Below are 22920 nucleotides of genomic sequence, written 5' to 3' on the forward strand. Positions count from 1 at the left end.
AGAGAACCAGGGAATATCAGCACATGAAGAGCAATCTGAGAAAGGAGAGTCTGTCCGTGAACAAAAGAGAAGATACCAGCAGAAGTGAGGGAAACACAGCCAGAAACTCTGTTGACTTATGAGCCACTAGAAGAAGTGATTCAAGAAAGGGGGTTCCAGCAGTAACAAATGCTCTGAAAGATAAAAGAAGAAAGGCACCCATTAACTGTGGCTATTGGAAGATGACTGGCAAACTTAGGATGAGTATTTCAATGGAAATGAGAAAGGAAAAAAAAATCCAGATGACAAAGTCATTTAGTTATAAAATAAACCCAGGAAGCAAAAAGCACAATTGAAAAAACTTGGCTCTAAAAATAAATGTACATAGAAATGGAGCGTCCGGAGAAGGGAAGGAGAAAATAAGAGGTGATGCCTTTGAATAAGACGGTGGAACTGAGATACAGAACACAGAGGGGATGAATTAACTACAAACAGGGAAGGTCATCAGGCAATAAAACAGAGAGAAGTCCTTTACAGTGGTATGGATAGGACACAAAAAAATGGCACATAATTAATGTACACAATTCGATGAATTTGGACATATGCATATACCAGTGTGACCATCACAATCAAGGTGAAAAAACTGAGGAAACAGTGGCCAGAGATGATGGTATATTTATAGTGATGGTAAGAGTAGGCTCCACTTCTCCCCTTCTGTGCTTTAATTTCTTTCTTTATAAACAGAAATAATAATAGTACCTACCTCATATGTTTATGGGGTTCTTTAAAGTAGAGAACACATGAAATTCAGTAACATTGTAAGCACATACTAAGCAAGTTCTCAAATGTTGGTAACTTTCATCATTATTATTACTGCTATTGGTGTTATTAGTTTCTCATTAGGAAGGGGAGGAGTTTGAATAGTAGTATTTTCTAGGAATGAGGCATTTCAGGGGAGGTAGCAGCCTGAGAGCATGAAACAACAGTGGAACACCAGTTATGTCAGTAAGAAAAGCCGCTTCTTAGAGAAACACTAAGGGACAGGCTGCACTAAGGGATCAGAGCCCATAAGTCTGTAGTTTTTTCAAGTGGAGAAAAGCAGGAGACTAGAAGGAAATGGGTTCAGATGTTCTAGAGCTGCCGTCAGAAAGTATGGACACAGAAGAAGGACCAAACGAAAGAGAGTTTGGAGGCTGGCCAGAGGGTTTGCAGTTTATGAACCATGAAGTTCCCAAATGGCAAAGAGTATATTGGACCCCCAGTGGGTTTGGATTGAATTTGTTTTATGGGATTTTAAACATATACAAACACATACATTAGAAAGGCAAATTACACATAATAAATACTATCTAACCATTATTAATATATTCATATACTTACATACATATATACACATATAAAATTGTGTGTGTATATGTATATATATATGTGCATGTATACATATACACACACATACACACACTTGGTATATGAGTAATAAAGATGTGCTAAAAACACAATGGTTAACTTCACATAGTTGGCATAAATTAACAGATTTCTTAGGCATTGTTAGTTATACCTAGAAGCAAGATTTTTTTCAATGACAATTTCAAAACTAATCCACATTTTTAAAATGATGAAGAAAACCAGAACCGATGGATTTAAGAACTAACAGCGGATATGGTAATGAATATACATGTGCTTTTCCTGGTGTTTTTCATCCTTGAAGCTTCTATTTTTCATCATTATACCTCTCAGTCATCCTCCAAACATATTGTCTTTCATGGCTTATAGCTTATCTTTATCTTCAAAGAAATACATAATTGTTCCTGACACATCATACAGGTTGAATAACAGGAGCCCAGTTTTGATTAAGTCTTAAGACCTCTGTCTAAGAACAGGAAGACAGCTGGGCATCTATTCTTAGTTGTCAAAATAAACTATCTCATTGCCTAAACCAGTCAATTTGATATAGTATATTTGAGGTTGAAAATTAGGAAATGATATTCTCATGTTTCATGGCTAGTTCAGTTAGATCTTTCAGAAAATAAGTCAGCTTGGCATTCCATTGCTCAACTACTTTCTTGAGGCTGAAATAACCCTTGATTATCCAAAATAAAGCACTTTATCAGAAGATCACAATTTGTCTTAGTAATAAAGCTAATTGTATAATCAATCAAAACCCTATTGTTTGAAAGTGGTGAGCCTGTGAATGTGAATGTGGTGAGTGATGTGAAGTCCAGGCAATTTCAATTCTTCACATGAAAATGAGACAAATTACGTAGCACATTAGCAAAATTTGTACTATCTGCCTGACTTCCAACCATCTACTGATTAAACCATTATGTTGCCTGAGAGAATGGATTACGCACATACATGCTGAAGTTTATGATTTTCCCTTAATTTCTGAATCATTACAGCTGGTTTCTGGGTAAATACTCGTGCTAAATTGAAACATCTATTAAAATAATGTATTGTTGTCATCGTGAAGCTTACTTAAGCCTAGAAACCCCTGTTTATATTTTGTTGTACTTTTATAAGGAGCCATTGCTCTCCTAATTCAAGTATGTTTAGTACAACCTTACAAATTATATACAAATTTGATAATGCTAACCAAAATTTTCACAGGCGTGAAATCTGGCACAGCTTATGCTCATTTTTAAGTGCGTTTCTACACAACAGTTAACCATACATAATAGTTAACCATAATCTCATACATAAGCACATTTATTAATCTATAAAACAAAGATTTATTCAATTAATTATGACCTAGGCATGCTCCTGGGAATTAAGAAAACAATATTAAATAAGAGACTCATGTTCCACGTCCTCTTGGAGCTGAAATTCATAAACATGCTGGTATTGGAAGAGTTTTCTCAACAGTAGGACTAATTTGCTGAATTCACCAATTTACAGATTTGCCAAGAATAGACATATATTCCACATTTAGTAAATAAGTCAAAAATTCTTCCTAACATTTTTCAAACTTTGTTTTTGAAGTTGGTAACAGTCTTGTCAAAACTATTAAAAATAACCTTTGGTTATGACCGTTATGACCGTAGGTTTTATAAATTTGGCAAATTGGCCAATTGACAAGTTAATCAATCATGATTGTTCAGTGAGGGGAAATCTGAGTGTCACTGAACAACAGACCTGGAGATGTCTCTTCCTACCCTCGTTGATGTGCAAATCCCAGGATTAGCATCTCATTGAATCTCACCAAAGACTGTGCACCCTGCACAGCTATAGTGTGAAGAACTGAGATCTGCTCCTAGATCATGACACAGTGTTTCAGAACAGGGTCCCGTGGAGCCTGAGCCCTGTATCTTTCTTTTTTTTTTTTGTTTTATTTTTTATTGTTTTAATTTTAATGGTACATTTTATTTAATGTAATATATCCAAAACATTATAATTTCAACATATGGCACTAGCTGTTTCTTTTTTTATTTTTTTTTAATTGTTGTTTCCCCAATACCATTTTTTTTCTACTGTACAGCATGGTGACCCAGTTACACATACATGTTCAACTCTATTTTCTCACATTATCATGCTCCATCATAAGTGACTAGACATAGTTCTCAGTGCTACATGCAGAACCTCATTGCTAATCCATTCCAAAGGCAATATTCTGCATCTATTAACCCAAGCTCCCCGTCCACCCGACTCCTTCCCCCTTGCCCAGGGCAACCACACGTCTATTCTCCAAGTCCATGATTTTCTTTTCTGTGGAAAGGTTCATTTGTGCCTTGTATTAGAGTCCAGATATAAATGATATCATATGGTATTTGCTTTCTCTTTCTGACTTACTTCACTCAGGATGAGAGTCTCTAGTTCCATCCATGTTGCTGCAAATGGCATTATTTTGTTCTTTTTTATGGCTGAGTAGTATTCCATTGTGTATATATACTTCTTCCTAATCCAACTACCCGTTGATGGACATTTAGGTGTTTTCCATGTCTTGGCTATTGTGAATAGTGCTTCAATGAACATGCAGGTGCATGTGTCTTTTTCAAGGAAAGTTTTGTCCAGATATATGCCCAAGAGTGGGATCGCTGGGTCATGTGGCAGTTCTATGTATAGATTTCTAAGGTACTTTCATACTGTTCTCCATAGTGGCTGTACCAGCTTACACTCCCACCAACAGTGCAGGAGGGTTCCCTTTACTCCACACCCTTTCCAGCATTTGTTATTTGTAGACTTATGTATGATGGCCATTCTGACTGGTATGAGGTGGTATCTCGTGGTAGTTTTGATTTGCATCTCTAATAATCAGGGATGTTGAGCATTTTTTCATGTGCTTATTGGCCATCTGTATATCTTTCTTGGAGAAATGTCTATTCAGGTCTTTCGCCCATTTTTCCATTGGGTGGTTGTCTTTTTTGCTGTTGAGTTGTATAAGTTGCTTGTATATTCTAGAGATTAAGCCCTTGTCAGTTGCATAGTTTGAAACTATTTTGTACCATTCTGTAAGTTGTCTTTTTGTTTTCTTTATGGTTTCCTTTGCTGTGCAAAAGCTTTTCAGTTTAATTAGGTCCCAATGGTTTGTTTTTGCTTTTATTTCTGATGCTTTGGGAGACTGACCTGAGAAAATATTCATAAGGTTGATGTCAGAGAATGTTTTGCCTATCTTTCTCTTCCAGGAGTTTGATGGTGTCTTGTCTTATATTTAAGTCTTTAAACCATTTTGCGTTTATTTTGGTGCATGGTGTGAGGGTGTGTTCTAGTTTCATTGATTTGCATGCCACTGTCCAGGTTTCCCAGCAATACTTGCTGAAAAGACATTTTCCCATTTAATGTTCTTGCCTCCTTTGTCAAAGATTAATTGACCATAGGTGTCTGGGTTTATTTCTGGGTTCTCTGTTCTGTTCCATTGGTCTGTATGTCTGTTTTGATACAAGTACCACACTGTCATGATGACTGTGGCTTTGTAGTATTGCCTGAAGTCTGGGAGAATTATGCCTCTTGCTTGGTTTTTGTTCCTCAGAATTGCTTTGGCAATTCTGGGTCTTTTGTGGTTCCATATAAATGTTTGGATTGTTTGTTCTAGTTCCGTGAAAAATGTCATGTGTAATTTGATAGGGATTGCATTGAATCTGTAGATTTCTTTGGGTAGTATGGCCACTTTTACAATATTAATTTTTCCAATCCAGGAGCATGAAACATCTTTTCATTTTTTTACATCTTCTTTAATTTGCTGTATCTTTCAACTCCACATCCAGTTCGTTTGAACTACAAGAATCTCTGCCATGCCTATTGTGTTCAACCGCCAGGACCCCCTTTGCTACTTGGTGCTACACTGATGTAGGAACTGCTAGACTCTACTATTCACAAGCAGGGAGCAACCTACTTCAAGAAGATCAGACAGTCCACTCTTAGGGCTGGAAATTCAGAGCTGAAACCTGATACCATTTGGGTACTTAAGCCATGTTTAGATTCACAAATTAGCAACACCATGAACCAAAGGAAAAAGGGCAGCAGGTTCTTTGGAGGCCTGACACATTCTGTCAAAATCAGGTGTGAAGTAGGAATGCTCACTGACTTTATAGAAAGCTATGAGGGTGAAGATGCTGTCTGACAGCATATGATGGGTAAACTTTTTATTTCCCCAGCAAATGTTAGTGCTACACAGGTGAATTATCAAACTTGAAAAGGACGCTGTCTCTGGCTTCAACATTTCAATGCTAGTGGAGAAATAAGGCCACATGATTGTAGGCAAGTGGTATACTGTCGTGTCTAAGTTTCCCCAATGACAAGCTGGGAATTATGGTGGTAATTATCTCATCCCATATGAGATAATACAGATTAACTGCTTAGAACCTACAGCTCAGAACTGATACCTGGATTGCTTGTGGAACAGGTCAAAAAAAAAGTGAACAGATATTGAGAATGGCATATGCACAGATGACAGAGGCACAGCCAGGGAGCCCCTTAGCTTTGGGACATCTGTGTTCCTGTAGAGAAGCAACTGGAGATTCAGCAAGAATCAGATCAACAGCCTTCCTGACATTCCAAGAGCTCTGAATTGTACTCTCTAGGCTTTGAAGAGAAACTTGAGTGGTGTAAATCAGAGAAGTGTGCATAGTGAAATGTACATTTTATTTTATTTATCTATTTTAAAAATTTTATGGTTGTATCCACAACATATGGATGTTCCCACACCAGAGACTGAATCCAAGCCACAGTTGAGATCCAGCAACACCAGATCCTTAACCCACTGCGCCAGGCCAGGGATGGAACCTACAACTCTGCTGCCACCTGAGCTGCTGCAGTTGGATTCTTAACCCACAGCACACAGCGAGAATTCCAAAATATGCTTTTTTCGTTCCATTACAATATGTAATTCCCTTTATTTTTAATTAATTTATTTTTATTAGAGTATAGTTGATTTACAGTGTTGAATCAACTTCTGCTATACAGCATAGTGACCCAGTAATACATATATATACTTTTTTTCCTCATATTATCTTAGGGATTGATCGAAACATACATTTTAAAAGGAAGGTCAAAACCCAGTAATGGCAAAATTAACACCACCAGGACAATAAAAATAATAATTAGTAGACTTCATTGTGCCCCACAGGATGATATTCCAAAACTGGGATATTCTGAATCTAAAACTGACGCGAGGCTCAGAAGCGTAATCTTACAGGGTGGCTTCTAAAGCAAAAATAAGGATCGCTTAAACTCTACCTTGATGGGTTATTAAATGAGGGTTTCCATACAGCAGGGGATTAGTTAAAAACGATCATCTTCTACCATTTTCAGGAAGAGAACTTAGGTTTCTTTTATGATTACCAGAGGTGTTTATAAGAAATAAGCTAAGTTTCACTATGTTCATGAAAAAAGCTAGATTTAGTTTTTCTTATGTAGCTTACCAGGTTTTGTCTGCTTGGGAGATTTCTAAGCCTCATCTCCATGTTATTTTATTTTAACAAGATCATTCTACTAATGATGTGGATGACTGGATATGGATATGTACCTAAATATGGATTAAGACATGGTTAGACAGAGACACAGATATGGGTATACCTATAGACAGATACACGTGTAGATATAGATGTAGGTATAGACAGACACACATAGGTATAAACATAGACAGGTATTGGTATAGATGGAAATGTAGGTGTAGATGTAGACAGACACACATATAGGTACAGACAGACAGGTACAGGTATAGATGCAGATGCTGGTGTAGGTGTAGACATGGCATCTAATGAATGAGAGAAGTTTCTTCCTAGAACCAGGCTCAGTGCTAAGTGCTTCCCATGTATTATTTAAGAAATTAAACAAGGCAGTCTTTGGCCTCCTAAAGTGTTCATGTTCAGGAATGAGGGAAGTTTCTGCCATGAGAAGTTTCAAAAAGGAATAATACTGAAAGCCAGCCTGTGAGTGAGTGGGGGACAAAGGCGGTCTCCTTTGGAGGGTAGCCAGAGGGATACAGCAAAGACCTGACATCCAGGGGCTCAGGGGCCTCTCCACATTAATAACAATATACTTTTATTACATGTCAGGCACCATATCCGGTGTCTAATAGAATACCTACAATAACTACGTAGGCCACCTCCTATCCTCATTTCATAAATAAGAAAACTGCCATCACTGGGAGGCATTTCATGAACTTAGGCTGGAGAATCACATATTCTGATTTTCTTGGTAGAAAAATAACTCTGGCAAGAATAATCTGAGTCTAAATTATACTTCATTCTCTGTTCTTTAAAAAGAAGAGGGACAGATTGTAGGACTAGGAACTTGAAAGCAGGGAGATCAAACTCAAAACTATTACAGTGGTTCAATGCAAATGATAGGGGGCCAGCAGTAAGTCATTGATGTAATAAAGGTCAATGAGAAAGGGAGGGAGAAGGCCAGAGAGTAAAGTCTAAAATGACCCCAGACAACACTTTGTCTGGGGGAAATGGTCTGGTGGAGTTTGGAAGCCCCAGTGGTGATCATGGTAGAGCTGATTTCATTTTCAAATGTTTTGAGAACCAAACATAACTGGTTATCCCTCTGGAATTGCCACTTGGAGAAACTTGTCTGGAGCCCAGAAGCAAGATCTGTAAATCATCATAGAGGTGTAGATGAAGCTGCAGGGGGGGCTCCCTGTAAAGAAGCCCACTGAAAAGTAAGTCTGTGAGGAAGCATGTTCATTAGTGATCGATAGCTGTGCCACCTCCTCCATGAAGCATACCGTGATGACACAGCTCTCAAGGAGTGAGAGACCCCCAGGTGTACAAGCATCAGCCAACATAACAGCATCAGAAGCTCTGGAGAGGTACTATGACAGGCAGCTTCATGCAGTTCCCTGACACCACGTACCAACATAATGCCAGGAGACTCAAAACTATGGAAGGAAGTTATGAAAGTAGGCATAAAGACTCAGGAATGGAAGAGGCTGTTTTGCAATAGCCATGGAGTCTTCCTGGAGGGCATCCATGTGACCAGAGGGTGCTAAAGTCGGAGAGTAAGAGAGAACCACGTGAAGAGGATGTTGATCTTGTCCACATCATCCTAGAGAAAAGCATCAGCAAAGACAGCTTTTTCCTCTTTTTTTTTTTTTTTTTTTTTTTTTTGTCTTTTTAGGGCTGCACCCACAGCATATGGAAGTTCCCAGGCTAGGGGTCTAATCAGAGCTGCAGCTGCTGGCCTATACCACAGCCACAGCAACGCAGGATCCGAGCCATGTGTCAGCGACCAACACCACAGCTCATGGCAATGCCAGATCCTTAACTCACTGAGTGAGGCCAGGGATCAAACCTGCATCCTCATGGACGCTAGTTGGATTCATTTCCACTGTGCCACAACAGGAACTCCAAGACAGTTTTTCAAAGTAAAGGTCTCAACAGCTTTACACAACATTTGTTGTCCTGTCTTCTCTGAGTAATAAACATAATATGCTTTACTAAGACAACGCTTGAGACAACCTCATTTTGCCTTACTTGAAACATACAGCATCTGTGGCCTGAGTAGCCTGCCTTTAAAAATCATTAAACAAAAAATATTCTAAATGCATCGTCATAAAGTCTGTTAAATTAAGACAAACTATGTTCAAATGAGAACAGCGGTTGATGACCACTTTTATTTAAGAAGTTAACATTTTTTTCCCTTTGAGTTCAAAACACCCGGAAAACAAAACCAGCATGCTGTCTGTAACAGAAGAGGCTCCTCCTGGTGCAGAGTGTATTAAGAACTTCTGCGGGTATATTATTACTATGTTTTGGATCCTTAATTCAAAGCATGTCTAAATGCTTTGAGGCTTACAGGCAGATTTTCATGATTATGTGGAGAACTGCATATGAAAGATAAAAAATGTGAAATAAACAAAACCACCTCTGTGAGTAAAGAGCAACACACAACAATGGCCCTCAGGAAGAGTCAGTGACAACTGAGGAGGGCAGATAAATGGCCTCAAGTCTAGCAGAAAAGAAAAATGGTTTTAATTCCCCCTGCTATGCGACTCCCAATTCTACATTAGTTAGTCATCATTAAAGCCATTTAGAATTTAGCTTAAATTAAAAAAAAAAAACCTTTATTAACTATCTTTGCAATGTGTTTCCTTCATATTTCTGTAAATATCATTATTACATTGAAAGTTGAGAGGGGACATTTTTAATAATATTGATCTATATCTTGTTAACAATGGCTTTCTATTTTTAAAGCTACTTTCTTATACACCATATATTACTGTATTCAAACTCTCCATTCCTAAACCCACACCCACACACACAGACAAATAGATAAGCAAGAACATACACAATATTTTATGCTTTGGAAACTGGTCCTGGCTAAATCTTTGAATCTTAAAATCTGATAGAAATATAACTTGAGAGTTCTCCTAAGGGTAATACTGAGTCTAGCCCACATATTTTCCCCTAAATAATTCAGGAAAATTAGAGATATCTTTAAATGATAGGGTTGTTTGGGGCATATAAAAAATGTGGAGCACAAATACGCAATTGTTCTCTTGGTCATGAAACTTGATCTATTCTCCTAGATAACATAGTTGACACATTGAAATTCTAAAAATTAAATTTTTAAGTGGTTCACCAGCCACATCCACAAGTTCAGCACTTACTCAGGATGTGGCTCAGTTCCAGAAGCATTTCTTCTTTTTTTGCTAAGTTACACAGCTCTCTGAAACAATGCGTCATCCTAGAAATTGACACCTCTAGAAGTTGACAGTCTTTTGACCAAAAGGTGTCTGTGATGTCTTCAGATTTCCAAATTCAGGTCAGTTATTTATTTGGTAGGCACTGGGTTTTTAGGGCAAACATTTCAGGCCTGCTACTCAGTGCTAGATCAATATGGGAAAATCTATATATTTTGATTTTATAGACACCAACCTCAATGTAAATCTATTCCTCTAATTCTACAGAAGAGCTTTTAAATCAAAAGTGTAATTACATACTACCTTAGTCTGAATTCTTAAAGGAGTTATGGATCTCACAATCATATATCTGTTCATGTAGTTCAACAAATCTACAAATACAAGCAAATAATACATATGTTAAGAAATAACAGAATGTTATTTGATAGCTATACATGCCAGGAAATAACCTTTAAACACACATAAAGAATGATGCTGATGAAATTTTTTAATACTTAAAATAATCTACAATAATATATTTTATTTTAATTCATGAAACTGCAAAGTTCAACCAAGAATGTATCTATTTGCATATATACATATTAAACAACATATTTAAAGTACATGTTTATTCAGCTAAGCATATGTTTATATAATTAAGTATATATAACAAGGTATATGTAAGACATTCAAGCTTCAGTCATAGTTATAAGACATTTTGTAAACAAAACAGAGCACTAAGTAGGTTTGAGACCTGGTTAAAGCCAGATTACAATTCCCATGAGAACTCCATCGTAATTCCTTTTTTTCCCTCCTTCTTGTATGGTGGGCTCAGACTGCTTTAACTAAATACCATAGACCAAGTGACTTAAAGAGTGCACATTTATTTCTCACAGTTCTGAGGTTGGAAAGTTCAAGATCAAGGTGCCAGCCTATTCCATTCCTGATGAGTGAGCTCTGTGCTGGCCTGCAGACTTTTTCTGTATCCTCACAAGGCAGAGTGATCTCTCTCTTTTCTTCTTCTTATAAAGCCACTAATCCCACCATGGGGGGGGGGGTCCCACCCTCATGACCTCATCTGACCCTAAGTGCCTCCTAAAGGCCCCACCTCCAAATACCATCACACTGGAGATTAGGGCTTCAATGCAGGAATTTAGGAGGGACACAGTTCCATCCAGAGCATTTTTTTTTTTTTTTTTGTCTTTTTGTCCTTTTAGGGCCACACCTGTGGCATATGGAGGTTCCCAGGTTAAGGGCTGAATCGGAGCCGCTGCCACCAGCCTCCACCAGAGCCACAGCAACGCCAGATCCAAGCCGCATCTGTGACCTATACCACAGCTCACAGCAATGCCGGATCCTTAACCCACTGAGCGAGGCCAGGAATCGAACCCACAACCTCATCGTTCCTAGTCGGATTTGTTTCCACTGCACCACGAGGGGAACTCCATCCAGAGCACTTTTTATCTCTTCATATATCCCTTCTTTTATCTCCAAAAGAAAACTATACAAGAGCTGTGAAAACTTTGGGTGCCTAGAGTGCAAACATCTGTGCCCAGTGATGCCACCATTTAGTATATTTAGGCACAAAGGTAGAAGATTCTGTGCGCAAAAGACACCATGAATTAATAGTGACTGTCTGACAAAAATGCTTTCATATTTGGCTCAAGTTAGTGTCGCAATACAAATACTGCCGTATGTCTTTTTATATGTTCTATATTAAACTAGTAAAATGATATGCATGAACAGTATTAAAAGACATGTACTAAATGAGCACTCCAGTAACAGTTATGAGCACAATCTCCAGAGCCAGACCGTTTAGGTCTGAACACCTGTTCTGCCACGTGCTAGCTGACTTTGGGCAAGTTAAATGACCTGTCTATGCAACAATTTTCCTGTCTGTAAAAGAGGAATAACAATTGTATCCACTTCATTTGATGGTTGTGAAGATTAAAGTGAGTGAATTTATATAAAGCGTCCATATAAATATTACATAAAGAACAATTACCGGTAGACAGTGAGCAGTATGTTATTATTATTAGCAATAAATGAAAGGACAGCTAAATACAAGAATGAAACCCAACATATGCTCTCAGAGGATTTTCACTTACAAAAAAGACTGAAAATAAACATGGAATTCAATACCAAGTCATGGAACAATAACCCTAAAAATGTAGAGAGTTTCTGAACTGGTTAACTTGCATTTCATTGTGTACCAAGGCTAAACGTTTATGAAGATCACCAGAGCAACCATCAAATCAAATGTAAATTATCTGAAGACACATTTGGTTCATGGCTGAATCCCCAGAACTCAACTAACATCTGCTGAATGTACAAATGAAGAAACATAAGTGCCAACAGAATCACGTGTGCAGGAGAAACATTCAACATAAACGGTGGCAACGAATTGGGCCAGTCAGAATTTCAGGGAAGCACACCAGATATCTGGTCAAAAATAGGAAGGACAAGCAGTTCCTGCTGCGGTGCGTGGATTAAGAATCCGACTGCAGTGACTGCAGCTGTGGCCTAGGCTACAGCTGTGGCTTGGATTCAATCCCTGGACCGTGAATTTCCATATGCCACAGGTGCGGCCATAAAAAATTTTTTAAATTAAAAAATAAGGGAAATGTTACAGTCTGCTCCTTTTTGAAATCTGTACTGTTAGCATTAAAGAGAATAGCAAACTCTCTTTAAATGCTGGCTAAATGTATCTAAGAATTTAATACCTACATGCCTTGAATTCACCTACACAGAACTACCTAGAAACCAGCTGTAAAAGACCTATGTGAGAAGTCTAGTAACAGACAATAATTAGCCACTCGCTCTGACAATGTAATCAAGAGAGCCCTTACAGATAGGCCTCTGCTTGTTCAGGCATTGAAGCCATTTCTTTTAGAAACACCACATGATTCATCTCTGAATAAAATAAAGCCCTCCAAAATAAGAGAAACTCAGCTTTAAAAGATTAGTCCAAAAGTTGAACCTGTATTGGAAGCTCTTATAGAAAGCCGGCTTTGCTCTATTAAGAACCAGCTCTGTTTTTCATTGCTGCAAATCACAATCTATGACTTGCAGCCATAGGTCTGGCTTACATAGGGTTTTGTCACAGTGTGACTTTAATGTATAAATAGCTAAAATTTCCAAATCTACAGGTGCCTGAGGATGCCATTTAAGTCTCCAACAGCAGTTTAATGTTCCATTTCTAGGGTAGTTAAGGGACAGAACATTTAGTAAACATTTATGTGCTGTTATATTCTTCTGGCTACTTCAAAGTCTTCTAAACATCCATCTTCTCTAAATATTAATATTTCCAAGTTTTCATATGTCAATGTATTTTCAGTGGGCCAAATAACGTGTTAAACGGCTTTTAAAATCCCCTGTTTATTGTCTCAGGAAAACTGCTTAATTCCTAAAAAGAGACACAAGTATTATTGAGCATATGAGCCAAGGAATGAATGGAATTGAAAAGTAGAGATAATGAAAGCAGATATGATATACACATATATGTATATTATATCTATATAATATATTATGATCATTTCTTTAGCCAATAAAGGATTGTCAAAGAGAAATAATGTGATGTGAACTCATAAGCTCTCTCCTAACAAGATTTTATGTCATAAAATATGTCATTCTTTTTTCTTTGACCATTTTGTGCAACAGCAGCAGAGTGTGACACAATTTATAGTGTAAATGAAAAATGAGTCGTTGACATTTACACGGAATTTGCTTGCCTGTTCAAAATAAGGTGATTAAGGCAGAAATAAAATAGAATAATATAAAAGTCAGGTTACTAATACGTATAGAATACCTACTTGATCTGAACTTCTAATAAGCGAGCTAGGACAAAACGTGTGTGAAGAGTCTTCCCAGATGGTCCTGGTATGCAGCTTGGTTTGTGAAATGCTAGTGTAGACAGCTCTGGGGGAGATGAAAGGCAAGATCTGAGTGATTTTAAATACTGTTTGGAAAGAGCAAGTTGAGGAGAGATCATGAGAAAAAGAGAAAAAGGGTAATCCTTGCAAATGAGTTCTCTACAGGGACAGAGTAACACCACGATAAATACTCGATTGAGACAGGAGATGAAACCCACGTTTGCACTGGAACAGAAGCTGTGGAGGAAGAGTGGACATGCAATTCAATCCTTAAACTGAGTGGCAGAAGGTTAATATTTCTAGGCTTTTCTCAAACCTGAGCCATCTCCTAAGTGTGAGGAAAGATGCAATGAGGTCAGATATTCAATACAAGTGCAAAAAGCTTGAAGCAGTTGATTACTTTGTAAATTAAGACACTGTATGGTTCTTTGTTCTGCAGAGGTAAATGAAAAAACCTCTCATTAGTATTTCTTACATGCCTCCAACTATTATAACTACCATCCATTCAAATAGAAACTCTAGAATTGACAAGTTGGGCTGGGCAATTAGAACAGCTGAAAAGCCATACTGAAAGAAATTTATCAAGTTCCACCAAGGCAGGGGGGGTTGTGACAGCCTTTGTTAGCGGTGGGTGTCATATCATCTGTGATCACCGTCCTCTGTAATGAATCATTATGACTTCCACATAACGTCTTATTTTCAAAACATCCATTCTGGGGGAGGATGAAAAATTATCCTCTGACTATAAACAACATGTTTCTATTGAATCAACCTAGATCTTTCATTCCATTTTGGAAGCTCTGGCAAAGGATGTCTTTTCTCACCTTGTCCAGCTTCCAGAAGCAGCTCCCATTCCCAGACTCATATTCTCCTGCCTCCACTTTCAGAGCCAGGAACACTGCATATCTCTGGAAATTCTTCCTTAGTCACATCTCTCTCTGCTTTTATGAATTCTCATGGCTATACTGAGCCCACCTTGACAGCCCAAGATCACCTTCTCCCACCTCCAAATTCCTAACATAATCACATCTGCAAAGTCCTTTCTGCTATACAATCTAACATATTAAGAGGTTCTGGAGGTTAATGTATAAGAAAATTTGGGGTATTTTGTCTGCCACACTGACATTATTTTATTTATTTATTTATTTATTTAGTCTTTTTGCCTTTTCTAGGGCCACTCCCGTGGCATATGGAGATTCCCAGGCTAAGGGTCGAATCGGAGCTGTAGCCACCAGCCTACGCCAGAGCCACAGCAATGTGAGATCTGAGCTGCATCTTCGACCTACACAACAGCTCACAGCAATGCTGGATCCTTAACCTACTGAGCAAGGCCAAGGATCGAACCCACAACCTCATGCTTCCTAGTTGGATTCATTAATCACTGAGCCACGACAGGAACTCCTATTTCTTTTATTTTACACCAAGTACTTTTAGTGTGATTTCTAAGAAATCTTTACCTAATTCAAGTTTGGAAATATTTCATATTCTGTGTTTTTTGTAAATGTTTTATAGTTTTAGTGTTTATATTTAGATCTATATCTATTTCAAGTTAAATCTTGTCTAAGGTGTGAGATAAGGATTGCTGTTTATTTGTCCCATGTATAATTAGCAAATTATAACATCATTTGTAGAAGTGATTATTATTTCCTGCTTGAAGTACCTTTCTTTCCTTGGTAACCTTGCCAAAAATTAATTGACCATATTTGCCTGGGTATATTTCTGAATTCTCTACCTTGGTTCTATCGATTTGTATGTCTGCTTTTTTGCTAATTACACTATTTTGATTACTGTAACTTTTCAGTAGTGTTGAAATTTCTGGAGCTTTCTCTGGAATTATACCATATATATAAAAATGTTCTGTGATTTAAAAATTAAATTTAAAAATTGGTTAGGCAATGATAATGAACTGATGCAAACTTGGCACTTTATCTCCACTTATACCAAAACTGTGCTTTTTTGAGGATCCAGCTGAAGACATTTCCCAGCTGAGACTATATACAACAATTACTCCTTATTAGGACATCACAGTATTTACTATCTGTACCACTCATGACATAAATTTTATATACTATGTTTTATTTTTAATAATATATGTAATATTTCCCATTCTAAACTGAAATATCCTCAAATGGATTAAACACACATTTGTATCTCTAGTGCTCTGCACTCAGCAGGTGTTCAATAAATAATTGTCAATTATATAGAAGGGTATCTTAACACACACAAAAAAAGAACTTTTTCTGGGAAGTGGAAGTAGTAGATTAAAGGTGTTGTTAAAAAAAGATACTTTCTGTAAATAACAATATTCTATGGCGCTCACCAAAGCAGAATCGAACAAGAATGGAAAAGAATCAGCAGAATGGAATTTAAATACCAGAGAACTAGTGCAAGAAGATCTAAACACTGACATGGCTGCAGACAAACACTGGTCCTTGAGGACTCAGTATGGTTCATCTATGATACTGACTCTACTTTTCTTCCCATCCCATTATAATAGCTGTCCCTTTTCCTTTTCCATTAAGTATTCCCTTTACTCTTTTGATACACTTTTCCAAACTGCTTGAAGTAAACCTAACATAATTATCTATGCTGCCAAAATCTCTGTCTTGACTAAAAGGATTTTGGTTCAACATTTCACAAAAGTGTAGACTGTGCCCTCTCTGATCCCAGGTGGTGCTATGGAAAGATAAGGCACCTGCACAGCCTGGTGAAAAGACAGACACATGCACACAGCAGGATGAGCATTTCAGCAATGTGTGCTGGGAGCACAGTTCTTCTGTCCACAGTGACAGCCCCACAGGCGACAAGGCCAAAAGCTGGATAACTTCAAAGATGAGTCGGATTTCCCAGCAGAAATCCAAGGCAATGAAATAACATTTCAGGTGGGACTTCAGGAACTGACCTTTGGAATAGATGTTTTTCGTCTTCTTCCCTATTTTATTTAACATCATCTGTTCTATCTTCCAGCCTGTTTTTGAAAATTCTTTTTTTTTTTCTTTGTCTTTTATAGGGCTGCACCTGCAACATATGGAAGTTCCCAGGCTGGGAGTCAAACTGGAGCTATAGCTGTGGCCTAAGCCACAGCCACAGCAACTCAGGATCTGAGCCGCATCTTCGACCTACACCACAGCTTAAATCGACACCAGATCGTTAACCCACTGAGGGAGGCCAGGAATAGAACCTGCGTCCTCATGGATACTAGTCAGATTCATTCCCACTAAGCCACAATGGGAACTCTACTTTTTGAAAATTCTAAATGAATTACTTACCAAATAGGTATGGGCTCATGTGCGAAGGTGATATGTGCTTATTTTCATGGCAACTGGACACTCAGTGAAGTATGACCCCAAGAATCAAGAGGTACTGAATGGGGGCTGACCAGTACTGAAGACTTCTGAGAGTGTCATGAAGATGAAAACAGAAGCAAGTTTCCAGGTGCTAGGAGTACTAATTAGCATCTGTAGGGAGGTGGGACAGATGGGTTGCAAATAAAATAAGATCGTCACATAACAAGGCAGTCAAACACTCAATGTCATGACCTTGCTATATGCTGTGTCACTTCCCTAGAGCTGCCATAACAATATTCCAGCAATCTGATAGCTTAAAGCACCATGAATGCATTGTCTCACTGGACTGGAGGTCAGAACTCCAACATGAAGATGTGGGGAAGGCCCTGCTCCCTCCAGAAGCTCTAGAGGGGAATATTTGCCTCTTCCAGTGTCTGGGGTCTGTTGCCAATCCTCAGCCTTTCTCAGCATCACCACTCCAGTCCCACAGCCATCTTCTCCCTGGGTGTCTTCCTCTCATCTTCCCTGTGCATGCCTGCTGTGTCTCAACTTCCCCTGTTTATAAGGACACCAATCCTCTTGGACGAGGGCCCACACTGATGACCTCATTTTAACTTGATTACCTCTAAAAAGGCTCTGTTTACAAATAGGTCCCATCTTGATGTTCTGGGAGTTAAAACTTCAACACAGCTTTTTTTGTGAGGGACACAATTCAGTCTATAACATATGCTTTACTGAAATCTAGACATAAAATATTCATGAGAGTTTATTGGTCTGTATAGGACAGAAGTTTAATTTGGAGTAATTAGTATTTAATTAGCTCCAACATGCTTAAGCGTAGTTAACTTTTTTCAATAAGTAACATAAACCCTATGTTTAAGAGCATGCTTAAGATTATATCTCTATGTTTGATTATTATTCATATCCTATTCCTGGGTATAGAAATATCTGAAACTTTTCAAAGATAGTGTGTCATTCCCATTGTGGCTCAGCAGTATGAACCCAACTAGTACCCATGAGGATGCAGGTTCTAACCCTGGCCTCACTCAGTGGGTTAAGGATCCGGCATTGCTATGAGCTGTGGTGTAGGTCGAAGATGTGGCTCGATCCAGCTTTGCTGTGGCTCTGGTATAGGCCAGTGGCTGTAGCTCCGATTTGACACCTAGTCTGGGAACTTCCATATGACACTGGTGGGGCCCTTAAAAAAAAAAAAAAGGCAGAAAGGTTTGGAGTTCCCATTGTGGCTCAATGGAAATGAATCTGACTAGCATCCATTAGGATGCAGGTTCGATCCCTGGCCTCGCTCAGTGAGTTAAGGATCCAGCACTGCACTGAGCTGTGGTGTAGGTTGCAGATGCGGCTCAGATGTGGCGTTGCTCTGGCATAGGTCAGCGGCTACAGCTACAATTTGACCCCTAGCCTGGCAACATCCACATGCCACGGGGGCAGCCCTAAAAAGCAAAAAAAAAAAAAAAAAAATAGTGTGTCTATTAATTCCTCATTGCCATTTCCTGATCGTTAACAATTTTTCTAAAGTATACCTTCGTACTTCATGGTGCCTGGTTTTATGCAGTAGTTTTAACTTTTTCTCATTCATGAAAAAACTTTTGTCTCAAGCTCTCTTGATAGGGATTGTGCTTCTTCATTCCTGAACCACTGTTTAGGAATTTTACATTTGGTAAGTTTTTAAAAATCTCTGGTGCAATAAAATAAATAGAGCTTCAAGGCTTATTTACCCTAAACCAGTTCAGTCTCTTTTTTGTATACTAATGTGCACTGAAAAGTTTGAAGAGAAGGCTGTAATATGCAATATTTACCATATATATTAGCCCATGGAATCCTTTCATTATATAATATCACACAGGAAACATACTTAAGAATTACTGTCCTAAACCATATACCTACTGTAAATAAAAGTTTACTACCATACAGCACAAGAAATATGACCAGCCTCTTGGGATAGACCATGATGGACGATAATACAAGGGAGGGGGTCACTTTTTTGTACAGGAAAAATTGGCACAGCATTGTAAATCAACTAAAGTTTTTAAAAATGGAAAAAACAACATAAAAGTTTAAATCCTCTTGCTTAAAATCATCTATGTGATCAGACACTCAGTTTTCACACTGTTCTTTCTCTTCAGTCTTATGACCTTTGAAACATAAAAAGAGCTTAAAATATGACCTTATTTTCTATTCATCTCTTCTTCTATTTAGTAAAAAAAAAAAAATCACCAAACATTTCCATCTCTTTTTTCTGAGTAGTCATCTAAACTTTGGTGAACTTAAGCAGGTGTGTGTGTGTGTGTGTGTGTGTGTGTGTGTGTGTACCTAGAATCACTCCCTCTGGCAAATTTCCTTTCATTTGAAACAAATACTGCTCAGCCTAATAGGTTTGGTTGGGGCCAACCCTGTCCAGGAGGGGTTAGACAAAGCATTCCACCTTCCTTAGATGGGATTGTACACGTTGTGCAAAGCAAGAAAGAAAGATTGATCCCTGGAAGTGCTGCAGTCAAAAGAAATAGGAAAGAAAGAAAAAAAATTGAGGTGATTCTTGATTTGCTTGAAAATTGCAAGTTGTGAGAATAATGCAGATACTGCATTTTCAGTAACCAATATGAACACATCCTCTTTGCCTATGGGAAGTTTGAGTTAATTTCCTAACTTGGGGAACTGAGAAAGTCATAACACATGCATTTCAGTGATTAGCAAGGCATCCATGATTCCTATACTTCATACTTACCCAAACAATACTCCATATATTGCATATTTTTCCATTTAAAAGAGGTCCTAAATTCACACAGAAATAGCAATAGCTAGCTTTCCTGTCTAGTTCCATTTCTCTCTCCTTTAGGAGCTGCATTTGCAAGTACAACTAGGCTTTTTCTTCAGAAAGATAGTCACTTAAGAGCAGAGACAATATGTTGCCTCATTTGCATCTTCCATAAATCTTAGCAGCGTGTTTAATAAATATTTTTAAACTAAATTATTTCTTTGATATCTTAGTAGATAATGCATCATAGAGTCTATTGATTATAATTAATTGCTCCATCTCCAATTAAAATTCATCCATTGTCTCTCAAACAACATACCCATCTTAAGATATTTTACATAAATTGTGCTCTAAATTGAGTATCATGTTGAGGGATTTCCTATGCCTTTGTTTCTGGCAGCCTGTTTTCCCTTAGCTTGAAATATTAGTCTCTAAAGACTAGTTTCCCTTGTGCAGATTATCAAGATTAACAATCATCCTGCATTTTCTATTCCACAAGGAAAGCTTTTAACTCAATTTCTCCAGGGAAACGAATGCAGCCTCTACCCTTCCTGATTTGTTGGGTTAACTTATTTCCTGTTGTTGCTGCTGCTGCTACTGTTATTGTTATAATGTTCAAATTTTGGATTTAAGTTGTCAGAGTAACACTGAGATCAGCCCCACAGAGCCTTGTTTTCTTTTCTTAAAATACTGGGAACAGTATTCCTACAGGAACTAGAGGACAAAGATGCCCTTTTGATCTCTCCATTGTATGGGAATATGAACACCTTCTTACCTCACCCCAGATTTCATTTAACATGAGCTTTAGCAACCATTACTTAAGCACCTACTTTCTACCCATCTCTGCTTTGACATTGCTGAAACACCAAAAGACACACCTTGCTCTTCTTTGACCAAAAGCCTTTTGTTCCCAAACATCAACCCTTGTAGTCTGATTCTCTACCTCATGTGTTTCTGCTATTTTCTTTTTGGCTTGGATTTTTTCTTTCATAACTTTCTGTGATGGTTAAGATTAGAAATGGCTGCTAGAATAGAGAATTAAAATAATAGCAGCTTAAACATGACTGGATTTTTCTCTCACTCACGTAACAGTCTGGGTGGAAGAGTCGAGGGCTTTCATGGTGGTTCCCAGGGTCAGGGACACAGGAACCCTCCTTGCCTCTGTTGTACTGCCATCCTGAGAGGGTTGCTTCTTCCCAGTGGTCTAAAAGGACACAACCTCACATCTGGAATCTTGTCAGTGAAAAGGGAAAGAGGGCATGGAGGGCAGGTCCTATACTCTTGAATCAAACCCCACTTGAGAAACTATCATTCTTATTCTTGGCTGCTAAGAACCAGAGGGTGTACAGTTATAGGAAAATGAGAAAAGTTTCAGGGGGATAACTACTGGTTCAGCAGATTTTACCTATGCTCTCATTTTCCCCACACAATTCACCTGGTGCTTGGCTGTTAACAAGACCCTGATTGAAACTGTAAGGTATTCCACCTGTAACCAAACTTTATCCTTGGTTGCAGAGGAGATCTTTAGTTGTTAAGAACCATACATTAAAGTCTTACAGTTAAATTTCTTTTAATCACTAGCCAATAGCTTCTACTGAAACCAAACTTGTTGCTACACATCTCATAACCAACTGCCCAGGCCCTCCCAGGAGGTGCAAATTCTATGTATTTTTCTGATTAATTGAACAGACCATCATGGAGTAAATAATCCTAGTCTTTGGAATCCAGAGATTATAACAGATACCCATAATTTCCATATAAGTTTTATCTTTCTTGCTTTGACAAATAATCAGGCACTCTAAGTGCCTTCATAGGAAAAGAGAAGAAACACACTTGTGTGATAATATAATTGCATAACAATGGGTTCTGCTCATTTTAACAATACCTTTGTTATCCATACCCTCTTGTTACTTTTCATTTAAAACCTGATAATAATAAAGTAAAAGAAATCAGTGGTTGAGATTAGATTTTTTTCATGTACTCACACAAAGGTGGTATCATAGACCACTTGTTCAAAAACGTTAGCATCCATTTTGGGGAGAGAAAGGGAAATAACTATCAGCAGCTGAGGGGAAAAAAAGGAAAGCTAGGAATTGTTTAATGTTCATAGGCTATCCCAAATAGCAATGAAAAATCAGGATGTAAAAATGAGGTTTGCATAGTAAGAGTGTTTTATGTTGGAAAAGCATTGCTTTGAAATGAAGGTACAAGGTACATCAACTCTAAGTGCCCTATTCATCATAGGCAAGGCTTCCGCAGTCAAGTGACATTAATTCTACGGTTCTGAATTGCAAGTCAGGCCACAGGATATGCATAATTTTACAAGGAAATATTATAAATGGTCGGAGATACTTGCAAACATACACATGAGAGAGAATAATGATGCCTGGCACATTGACTCTACCACAGAATTTAGAGACACAAAGGAGAGTCCTCACTCATCTCAAAGAATCAGCTCACCGGTCCTCAAGTAAAGTTGACGCACTCGGTCAATACAGTCACATTATGGGGAGGAAGGAGATGTGCACCAAACAATTAATGTAAACCCTTGAGCAGCAAAATCATCCTATTAATGGTCCATCCACAAGAAGGCTGCCTCTCACCATGGTAACCAGGAAGAGCTGTCAGAGTTTTCACAGTTCAGGCCTCTGTCTTTACTCAAGGGGATACTGTGGGTGCCTTCATTTCCTCTGCTTCTAGACATATTTTCCAAAGGTGAAGGCACTTTTTAAGGGTCACATTTAAGGTACTTTTTCAGTATCGAGCATAAAATAGAATACAGCAGAACTAACTGAAAACTCTGTGCAACACATTAGAACTTCCTAAACAGGGTTGGCTTCTGTGTCCCATCATGCTGGTGGAAGGTGTGAGAAAATGTCATGGTGCCCCAGAAGGCAAGAATGGGTCAAAATATGGGGGTGCAGAGGGATGTGGGAGAGGCCATAG

The sequence above is a fragment of the Sus scrofa genome, chromosome 1 (genome assembly GCF_000003025.6).
Source record: "Sus scrofa isolate TJ Tabasco breed Duroc chromosome 1, Sscrofa11.1, whole genome shotgun sequence".
Lineage (NCBI taxonomy): Eukaryota > Metazoa > Chordata > Mammalia > Artiodactyla > Suidae > Sus > Sus scrofa.